Here is a 12,242-nt window from a genome sequence, read left to right as displayed (position 1 = left end):
GTGTGTGTGTGTGTGTGTGTGTGTGTGTGTGTGTGTGTGTGTGTGTAAAGGGCACTGGTACACTTTGCATTTCTAATATCTCTGTTGCATTCTATAATCCTGTCATGTAGTTTCCTGGTGGTCTTGCCTATATAAAATGCATGGCATGAAATGCAGGTAGCAATATAAACAACATTTTTGGTGTTACAATTACAGCACCCTAGACACTGTACATTCCTACCATAAGAGTCAATCAGGACATAGGATCCATCATTAATAAATCTGCAGCTTGAACAGAAGCCACATTTGTGCATCCTAGAGACATAATTGTTCTTTTTAGTATCCATGTCCCTCTCCAAAATTTCTTTAATATTTTTGCCTCTACTGAAAACAATCTTAGGCTGTGACCCTAATTTGTTTTTCAGGTCATCGTCTAACAATGCTCCCCAAATTTTCTTCAGGCTCCCCTTTAAATGTGAGTAATCTTGATTAAATGGTAGAATCATAACATCATTTTTGGAGCCATCATCATGATTTATGTTAATATTACTGTGACCCCCTCTTAGGATGGGTAGGAACCTAGTTGCACAGCTCCTCTTTCTTAGTTGACAGTAAAAGCTAAATAGGGTACCCCCTGCCCTTGAACATCCCAATCAACTTAAATAATTCTTCAGAAAATTTCTTGTCATAACTGATCGATCTGGACAGCCTGACCATCTGTCCCTTGACTGTACTCCTACGTTGGTATTCAGGATGACAACTGTCAAAATGCAATAATGTATTAGCGTAGGTCTGTTTCCTAAATATGTTAGATGACAGTTCTCATGTGCAATTATCTTTTGTGAGAAGAATATCTAAATAATCAGTTTCATTCTGGTTTACCCTATAGGTGAACATTAGGTATTGGGTGGTGGTGTTAATTTAATTCAAAACTTCTGCCACTTCAGAAGTTGTTCCTCTCCAAACTATAAGTATATAATCAGAAAATCTATAATACACATGTACCCTAGATATAAAGGGAGAAGAGAATACATACCTCTTTTCCCATTCAGCCAAGAACAGGCTGACAAAAACTGGGGAGCATTTCGCCCACATGGCCACACCTGATTTTTGCCGGAAAAATTCACCTTCGAATACCAAAAATATTTTTAAGCACCACTTCTAACAGGTCAACCAGTAAATTTACTTGGGTTTGGTTCAAGTGTCCACTTTGTGATAAACATTGTGAAAAATATTCTAAGCCTATGTCATGAGAGATAACAGTAAATAAGTTAACCATGTCAATTGCCACACGCAAGTCATCCTTATCAAGCTTGGCTGTTTTTAATTGTTCTAAGCAATGCCAACAATCTCTTAAGATATAAACAAAATCATTGGCCACTTTCTTAGAGACATAATCAACAAATGCAGCCAGTGGTTCAGTTTTTGAACCCTGAGCAGCAACAATTGGTCTAAAAGGGTCACTGATATTTTTGTGGATTTTGGGTATTCCGAAAATTATAGGAATTCTTGGTGTATCTACTTTCAGGAAAATCATACTCCTCCACTGTTAAAGTGTCCTGACTTAGAGCATCAAATAAATGATAACCAACATAATGCTAACATCTGTATAGACATAGAAAACCTTAACAAAATGGATACTAGTTAAGCAGCATCATCTGCAGACAGTACAAGTAGTTGGTACTAGTTGCTACTAAACACAAAGAACTTTGTCCACAATAATAGCTCCATTTTCATATACCACAGCAGTCTCATTGGTAATTTCTCCTTTGACTGTGTTCTGTTTATTGTTTTAGCAGTCTACTATCTTCCTTCCTCAAGTTTTTTCATCTTCTTATGTAACCACTTTCAGGTCTTAGTCAGTTTTTTTTTTCCAGAGCTGTACTCCTGTATTCCAGGTTAATTTTGTCCTTGTTTTGCTGATTTGTGGGGGTTGGTGTGGCTTTTGAACTTTGCATTTCAAAGTCCTTAGAAACCTCCTTACATTATACAGTTGTTCAACGAGTCAAGTGCAATTTTTTACTGTTATCACCATTAGTCAAGTCAAGGTGATAGTGGACTCTCTCTCCTATTAACTATCCTACAGCAACAAAATCAAGACTTTCATCTACTAGGACAGAGGCCTTTTAAACTGCATTGTTCCTTTTACTTATCTCTCACTCAGCAGATTTGTGGCTGTTTAAGTTGTTTTTCCTGTGCGTCCTTGCCAAGTTTTCAACCTGCTTCATTCGCCCTCGTGCTCACGCCGCTCCTCTACCTTACCCCCAATTCCCACACACCCCCTATTAATCTACATTTATACTTAAATAGCACCACCCACATATTCCTCAAACTAATACCATCAGTTCCTTCCAAAATAAAAACAATCAGTAGAACTGGGGTGCCTTCGCTGTGGAGTCTGCATGTCCTCCCTGCGTTCATGTGGGTTTCCACCGGGTGTTCCTGTTTCCTCCCACATTACAAAGGCATGCATCTGGAGCATTTGTCCCTGGACCGACGATGAAAACTGGCTTTGTTCCAAGTCGGAGTTTCCCGGTAAACAAATGTTAAATAAAAATAAAATTACTGCTAATAGTAACACCCACTTTAGTTTACCACCCACGACTCTCTTTCAAACTGTCCTAGTCCTTGTCCCTTATAACTATAAAATTACATCTCTACAACCAACGCAGTACCCTCCTAACATTTATTTTCTAATCTTAAAATAAGGTGCCACTAACTAAGATTAATCTCTACAAGCAAGTCATATCTCATCTATTTATCTATGAATATCTCAAAGCTAAGTATCCAAATTTACAGTCAAATACCAAACCAAGACCAAAATACACCTGGCCACACTCTTCCCTCTGTAAAATTTCAATTAAAATAATTAGTGGAGATATTCACTCCAACCTAGGTCCCGCAATTCATGAAACCATCACTTATATCCCCAAAATAAACCAGTCACCTAATACCGCTCAACAAAAAACAGAACTGAAACTCGCCTTACTGAATATGAACCTAAGAAGTATGTGCAATAAAATCCATGACCTACATGCCTACTTTGCCACATACATTCCTAATGTAGTCATAGCTACTGAAACCTGGTTAAAAAAGAATGTGTAGCTTTTCTTGTAGTTTCATGCTTTTAAACGAAAATAGGTAGGGGGCTTCGCCCTCCACACCCCCCAATGTGGGGGGCTGTGCACCCCACACCCCCCCTAACTATATATAACAACTTCAGGGTCGCACAACATTGGGGAGGGGGGCAAATCGCTGTTAAGTGCCTTGAAAACTGGTTGTCGACCAAATGAGCTGTCGACCAAATGAATGTCGATCAAATGGTCTGTCGATCTTATGAAGTAGACCCATAAATATATATATATATATATATATATATATATATATACTTATACATATACACACACACAAACACACGATATTTGCTTTGTATGCTGTCTTCCATGCCAATATATCTGACTTTGACTTCATTTTTTGACACAAAAATATATGTATATATATATATATATATATATATATATATATATATATATATATATATATATATATATATATATACATATACATATATATATATATATATATATATATATATATATATATATACACACACATATACAGCAGACCTCTCAACCAATCGAGGATAAATTTCAACAGAATCAGAGACAAGTCAAGAAAAAATCAGGGACAATCAGGGACACTTCTAAAATATTAGTACTATTAACTTGAAACATTGACCGAATCAGAGCATATGAATTAATACACATTTTCTGAAGTAAAAGAAGTCTATAACTCTTAATTATTGTCATTATTCATTAAGTGTAATTTACCACCTTTCCTCCAAAAGTCACTAGTTTTAGGAGGGATTAAGAGGGACAGGTCTAAAATTTGAGTTAAAATCAGGGACGTCCCTGAAAATCAGGGAAAGTTGAGAGGTATGAATACAGCTATATATATTAAATTGCACTTTATTCATCTGTATTCATCTGCTTTTACTGTATTTATGTTTCTTCCTACTTTATTACTGGGGGCATTGACTACAACTCTGATCTGTGATATATAACTATAATTATCCCTTTTCTGTGCTTTTAAACTGTTTTTTGAGTGTATCTGCTTTATTTTCTGGAAAAAAAAAAATATATATATATATATATATATATATATATATATATATATATATATATATATATATATATATACTTGTTTCCCACCTTTCTAAGCTAGTATAGTCCAGTTTTCAGGTTAGTGCTGAATTCAGGGCTGTGTTACAAGTTTCTGTGTTTCCCATACCTTACTTGGATAGCAGAAAGTTTCTCTGTTCACCTGTGAGAGAGAGGAGCTTTGAGCAGCCTATCTGTCCCTGGAGGAGTGGTTTCAGCCCAGAAATTAGTAGTTCATTGGCCATTTTGGGCAAATTTCTATCACTTTCATTTCCCTGCTATAAATACCATATTTGCCCGGTTTTGCACACCGGTTAGCTAGGGTAAAACTATTCCTGGCTCCACAAAGTCTTCAATTTTCTCTTGGAACTAGACAAACTTTCAACTTAAGCACTCAAGCCATTCATTTCTTAGCCCGGCACTTGCTCAAAACTTATAACAAGCACTTATAAACCCTAGCACTAGACCCTCCTGTACTGTACAGAAGGACAAGGCTCTCTATTCGACCTTACTAGCCATCCAGTAAAACAGTTCCCTATACCTATCCAGGCATGTCCAAAGAACAGTTTCAGGTGTACTCTCCAGTCCAACTGGTGAATCTGGGCATTTAAAGGCAATGTTACAACTGCCTCATGTACACAGACAACCTCCTCCTCCTAGCACCAAACACTAATACATGCAAGAGATGCAGTTATACAGCCAAACTAGAGGCTAAGCTCCCTCAACCCAAGACTGGATCAGACAGTCAAGAGGAGAAGGGAAATACTTGCATCACACCACCAGTCTTACATAGACCCATTAAACCAGCAACGGCAAAAAACACACATAAATCCATGAAAACATACTCGGAGGCTCTAAATAAAAATCTACAAAACCAACAGAGACCTCCAAAGCAAATATCCAAGCAACCTCCACCCCCAACACAAACCATGAAACACATACTTCACAAAACCAGTGTGCCACGCAATCACAGCCCTTAAGGCAAATTAACATACCCAACACACTAGTAATAGGTGACTCTATAGTCAGGCACTCTGACGTCCCACTTACTAGGCTGAACAAGGAGAAGGTTACTGTTAACTGCCTGCCGGGTGCCAGGATCCGCCACATAGCACAAGCACTCGGGTCACTCTAGCACAAGTACAAATATGACTCTGTCATTGTCCATGTTGGTGTGAATGACCTGAGCCGTACCTCCCTGGACTACATGAAAAGAGACATGGAGGAGCTCTCTGATCACGTAGCCCAGGCCAGTATGACCCTGACCCTGAGTAGCATCCTGCCCTCACCAAGAATGATACCATGGTATATAGAAAAAATTATCAATTTCGACAATTGGCTAAGCTTCTGGTGTCATTCAAAGGGGATCCAGTGTCTGTCAGCCTGGGAGGACATGCTCAACAAGCCACGTTGCTTTGCTAGAGACTGCTTGCACCTGTCACCCTTAGGCTTTTGAATACTGGCCAAGGCTCTCGCCACCCGCATAGTGCCTTTTTTAGTCAAGGCTCAAAAGACAAACCCACCACCGTAAATAGCGCAAATAAAAAACTGAGGGTAATGCTACTCAATGCCAGAAGTCTAAACCTCAAAATGCATGCACTCGAGGCACTCCTCAGTATGGAGAAAATCGATATATGTGCAGTAACAGAAACCTGGTTTAAGGCTCCAGAGAGCACCCCAGCACTACCAGGCCACAACTCATACCGTACATTTCGGCCACAAAACCCAGACCGAAATACAAAAGGTGGGGAAGTATCCATATTCATAAAGGATACCCGCACCTGCAGGTTAGTGGCACAGCATGATGCTTCAGAGATCATCCACGTGCAACTAACAATGGGCAAAACTGCTATTCAAATTATAGCTTGCTACAGATCACCCACCATGTCCCAGGACCCCCACTCTGCATTCCTGGAAACGCTGCGAAACATAAAGGTCCTACCAAACACCCTGATATTGGGTGATGTCAATTACCCAAACATTAACTGGGAGAAGTACTCAAGTACTAAACCCCTTTCCCAACTTTTCCTAGAATTTATAAACTCAAATGCCCTGGCTCAACTGGTCAACACTCCCACTAGAGGTGACAACATACTGGACCTGGTCATCACCAACATGGGCGACCGGTGTTCCACACCAGAGGTCAACCCCTCACTGGTTAGATCTGACCATAAACAAATCACTTTGGATATCCATATTCTGCCCCCACCCCTGGACAAGAAAACCACCATGAAAAACTTTAGAAAAGCAAACTTCACATTACTTAAGACCGAGGTGGAAAGTTTCAAAGTCCCCATGCTGAAGGATGACACTGTCCAAGCTGCAAAATCCTTTACTAATGCATTCTACAGGCAGCTACAAGAATGCATGCATCGTGCCATCCCAAGCAAAACCAAGACTCACTCCTCCAAGAAAAGGAAACTGGTCTGGTGGACTCCTGCCATAAACAAGCTATACATTAGAAAGAGGAAACTAGTACAGAAAAGAGTAAAATCCCAAGAAGGGAAGACATCCCTGATCAGTATCAGAAAGAAACTACAATCCCTCATAAAACCATCCAAGGTGAGCTTGGATAGAAAAATTGCCAAGGACCCCAAAGATAACCACAAGGCATTCTTTAGCTATGTCAAGAATCTAAGTGTCAATGCTCAGATCTGCTAGTGCAGAATGGCACAAAATACACTGAATCGACTGATATCACCAACATCCTGGCAGACAGGCTCAGCAGAAACTTCAACCCCCTTTCACCCCCAATAGGGCTCATAACCATACCAGAAGAATGTAGAGTCCCTGAAATCACAGACACTAAGGTTAAAACAGCCATCTCCAAAGCCAAAAACTCAGCAACAATGGTACCAGAAGGTATCCCATGCTGCGTCCTACATGAGCTCAAAGATGAACTAACCCCTCACCTAAACACACTGTTCAAACTTAGCCTCTCCACAGGCTACATACCCATAGAGTGGCACATAGCAACGGTTATTCCGCTCCACAAAGGCGGAGCCACAACAGACCCCGGGAACTATCGCCCTATAAGCCTGACTAGCTTGGTCTGCAAAGCTATCATCATGGAACTCATTAACAGAGACATTGGGAACCTCCAAACACTAGACCCTACCCAGTCTGGCTTTGTTAAGGGCACATCATGCCTCCTAAACCTGGTGGACTTCTTTGAAACAGTTACAAAGGCTATAGACGAGGGAAAGGTTGTACACACAGCCTACCTAGACCTCGCTAAGGCCTTCGGCACTATTCCCCATTCTGGTATTATAGACAAGCTCACCGGCCTGAACATAAACCCCTACATCACAAGATGGGTTGCCAACTGGCTCATGGACAGAACCAACATGGTGACAGTTGTGGGAGCTAGGTCCATCTCTAAACCGGTTACAAGTGGTGTTCCCCAGGGCTCAGTCCTAGGACCCCTCCTGTTCGGCATATACTTCTCAGAGGTACAGGCAAGCACAGGAGGATTACGGCTGACCAAGTTTGCAGATGACTCCAAACTAGGGGCTATAATTGACTCTCCGGCTGACACAGATATCCTCCAAAAGGGTCTCACTGAGATGGATACCTGGTGTTAAAATCATGGCCTCAAGCTAAATGCCAAAAGGTACATAGTCATCCCCTTTGGAAAAAACAAAGTACCCACAAACTGCCACATAGGTGGCAGTCCCCTAAATATGGAAGATGTAATAAGGGACCTGGGGGCCCAAGTAGATAGTAATCTCACCTTTGATAATCACATTGCCAAAATGGTTAGAAAATCCTTCTACGTGGCCCACCTAATCACAAAAGGGTTCGCATCCAGATCAAAAGAGGTCATTGTGCCCCTCTACTCATCACTCATTAGACCCATCTTAGAGTACAACGCCCCATTTGGGATGTATCTTAGAATACACCTGCAACAGCTGGAAAGACCACAGAAGTACCTCACCAAGAGGATCAATGGCCTCAAGCAGATGCCCTATGCAGCTCGACTGAATAAACTCCAGTTGTACTCGGTTGCATACCGCCTACTCAGAGGTGATCTCTGCCTGACATACAAGGCCATGTCCAACCCAGAATTGATGGACATACTCCACCAAAAGAAAACCTTATCCCCTAGAGCCACACGCTCTAGAGATCTAAACCTCACCACAACACTAAATAGGACATGCTGGAGGAATAGATTCTTGTCCCAGAGACTTCCCATGCTTTGGAACAAGATCCCAATCTACATTAGGCAGAGCTCCTTGCTAACACTCTTCAAAAGAGACCTTAACGAGTGGATGGGAAACAGAAAGTTTACCTCGGGAATCACTTCAGTAGCTCTGCTGGACAGAGGCACAGAGAACTAATCTAAGGGGACGGTGAAAGCCAACACATTCTGGCTAGGCTTATAAATGCCTTCGGGCAGATAGCCTAGGACCCACCTATGAACCTATGTCTAGGCTTTAGTAAGTATAGTATTAGCGTACCATATTAATCCTGCTTACCAATATATACTAAAATGAAGAAGCTCACCTTAAATTTCTGATCAATAGCTGGGGGTACACAATTTTACATTTTTTTCAGGGAATATACTGCATTTTATAAGATGTGTGAAATGTAATAATATTGCAGCTTCATAAATGTTCTTCTGGGTTAATACTCAACATATTGTATACGTTGAACTGCTGAGGTGAAATAAAAGTAAGAGATAATCACATGAATAAATCAACAAGTAAAGTCAGCTTTATTTAGTGATTGTATAAAAATAATACAAATATTAATATAGTATTAAGGAAAGCTATTCTTTTATTGTTTTTTTTTTTTTGCATCGTTTTGCTTTCTTAAATATGTTGCTCATGCCACTGACTTCAAGTTTTTCCTGCTTCTAAAGTCTTGTCTTCCACTAGACAGATTATTTCTGCCAGGGGTTCTAAAACACATCCCTTGGCAGTATTCATTAATTACTGGAGCAAGGAAATTGTATTTAAAATGGACCATTTAATCAAGGACTCTTGGGAATTTTTGAGTAAGTTAACACATGAGGTATGGAAAGATAACATAGGTTTTCTTACTATTGATGTCAGAGAGTTATTTACTAGCATTCCGAGATATGAAGGGCATCAGTATTTCAGTGATAGTATTAAGAAGTTTTCTACCATGTTTAGTGATACAATTCAATTGATTTTGGAACTTATGGAAGTGATGCTTGATCATAACTATATAAACTTTCAAGGTGAACGCTACCAACAGACCAGTAGGGTGGCGATGGGGGCAGCTTGTGCCCTCATTTATGCCAATTTGGTCATGTTGGAGTGGGAACATCGGTATGTATTTAATTGCCCTTACACAAACAATATACGTCTGTATGTGAGATTTTTGGATGATATATTTGTTTTGTCGGAAGGGGGTAAGGAGAGTGTGGACTCCTTTATGCAACATTTAAACGAGTGTACCACTTTTTTTTAAATTTACTTACACATGGGACAAGGAAAGCATAAACTATTTGGTCACCACTATTTTCCAGACTAAGAAAGATTTTAATTATTCTAGAATATACATAAAAATACATGGTGTAATAGTTATTTACACTACACCAGTAATCATCCCACGTTCCAGAAAAAAAAAGTCTGATTAAGGGGCATGCAGTGGGCATTGCTAGAATGACCTCAGATAGGAAGGACCTTGAAGGAGAACTAGAAAACCTTGGAGACATGTTCTTGGACAGGGGATACATTGGGGACATAGTTCAATGTGTCCTTGAGGAAGTATACAGAAGATGGGGTACCAGATACAAGGCCCTTTTGAAAAAGCCTTTGGATGAACTTAATAAACAAGGAAAAAATAATAAATACCAAAGGGCATGTGTAATGGAATTCAATGGTTTTACAGGACCTTTTATGAACATCATACAGGCAAATTGGAGTATGCTTAAGGTAAACAAAGAATTACATGAAATCGTGGGACATGAGCCTATATTTTCTTTCAGGACTGGAAAGAATTTTAAAAGAGAATTTGAACAATTGGAAGTTTCCAATTTTCATATTTAAAAGGCTACTAGTTCATGTGGTAGCTGTAAACAGTGTCCATATCTTTTTAAGGAAGATAGTATATGCCTACAAAATGGATTGAACAACAAAGTATGGTTCTGTAAAGGTAATTGTAATACAAAAATGTTAGTGTATCTGGCCGTATGTGGAGGATGCCCTGCATTTTATGTAGGAAAAACAGAAAGGACTTTTAAGGACAGAATGTAAGAACACCTCCGTGACATCAAGTCCAAGAAAGAGACCAGTGCACTATACAAACATTCAGTTAACTGTACTTCTTTTAATGGTTTTAAATTTGGGATAATAGATGTTGTCAAAGTTAACTCAAGGGGAGGAGACATGAAAAACATGTTATTAAATAGAGAATTGAAGTGGCAACTTAGGTTAAAGTCTAATATATATCCCTGTTTAAATGAATATATTACTATTAAGCTTGTATTAATGTTTAGAGCTTCACAAATGTAGTACCCCACCACTATTTTTAGATGAGATTTTACATGATATTTTAAGTGGGTTTTGACAGTGTTAAAACATTTTTATGGGTTTATGAATGTTTCCCAGTGCTTTGTATGTGTTTTTATATATTAATTTTTCAATAGTAATTTAATTGTTTATTTTGTCTTTAAATGTTAATTGGATGTAATTGATTAAGATATAAATAGGATGAAATGCAAAATGGGGGCATCTGATGAAGTCTTGTACACAAGACGAAAGAGCTTATCTTGCCTGTTATTAAAGAAGTTTGTTACTAACTGTGGGACTGGACCTTCGCTCCTTTTTTTGTGGTTGTCTTCCACTAGTCCCATCCCTTGGACCTCCCCCATGTGACCTGCAGTGTGAGAGTCACTCTTCCTTAAAACTATGATGTTCAGGGAGTCTACCTGTACTGCATTCCAGGCTAATAGGTTGAGAGACACGTCAGGCAAGTGAATCAAAATGAGACAAAAAATGACCATCATACTGTGGCCTACAGAGTTTTTCTATGGCTTGTGTGTGCCCACTATCTGCTGATGATATTATACGTCAGGACTGGCAATGGACAGTAGCTCAAACCCATGTCACACCCCCAGCCCATAAGGTAGACCCAGTTGTTCTCACCTCATGCCCCTTCAGTCCAGTACAATTTCTCTCAACTGGACTCTACCAGAACTCTAGTAGAGTGATGCCAGCACTGTACCTACTCCACTCAGAATAGGCATGTCTTGTCTGCCTGCCAGCACTGTCCAGATGTCCAGGCCACTAACTGATCTTTGGATGTTTGGGTCATAGTCAGGGCTTTATCCCTGTGTGCCGCTGGGCTCTCTTAATGTTTCTGCATCATTTTATCATTTAAAGTGTCGGTACAAAATCAGTTTCATGCTACAATTGTAGTCAGCTTTGTGTTTCCCTACAGCTGTTGTCCCAAGACCAGGTCACCAAGCATCCTTCTAACAATCTGGCTCACATTCTTCATTTAGCTTGATTATTAAGCCACAATGACCCACACAAAATGAACCAATCAGAGATGTTAAATGTATTAGTACTGCTTACCATTCAAACTGTGAACTACTGCTATGCTGGGCAGAAGAGCCTTTTTCTTCTTTGCTTTATTGTTTCATTGCTTCTTTTTTCCACCTTTATATTGGTTGTCATGGTAACCACAGGACAAGGGAAAAACAACAGTGAAATTTAACAATTTTATGCACATTTGAAGAACCATTGCTCTTACTGGCTTAACTGTATACTAGTGTACGCATTTTAACTTATACTCGATAGAAAGCTCAGGTCAGAGCTGCCTTCCCTGTGGGATGCTAATCTTGCTAGAGCCATTCCATTAAATTCCAAGACTTGTGACAGCACAGGCACCCTAGGAGATACAGTGCCAGATAGCTTGCTCATACATTTTTTATGAAATATTGTTTATTTCAGTACATTGTTTTATCCCTGATGTAACCTTCCTGAATTGCTTCTGGAAACATATCTCCTGCCAAGTAGCAAAAACAAGTAAATAAATGAAGATTAAGTGTAATGAAAGAAAGAAAATGAACTCATTTTAAAGAAGGGTGGTGAGTGTATTAGCAACACTTTGTAGGATTGTGGACAG

The sequence above is a fragment of the Protopterus annectens genome, chromosome 16.part0 (genome assembly GCF_019279795.1).
Source record: "Protopterus annectens isolate FY-2018-M chromosome 16.part0, PAN1.0, whole genome shotgun sequence".
In the NCBI taxonomy this organism is placed as follows: domain Eukaryota; kingdom Metazoa; phylum Chordata; order Ceratodontiformes; family Protopteridae; genus Protopterus; species Protopterus annectens.
The sequence above is the reverse complement of the archived record's forward strand: the minus strand, read 5'-3'. Positions refer to the sequence as shown.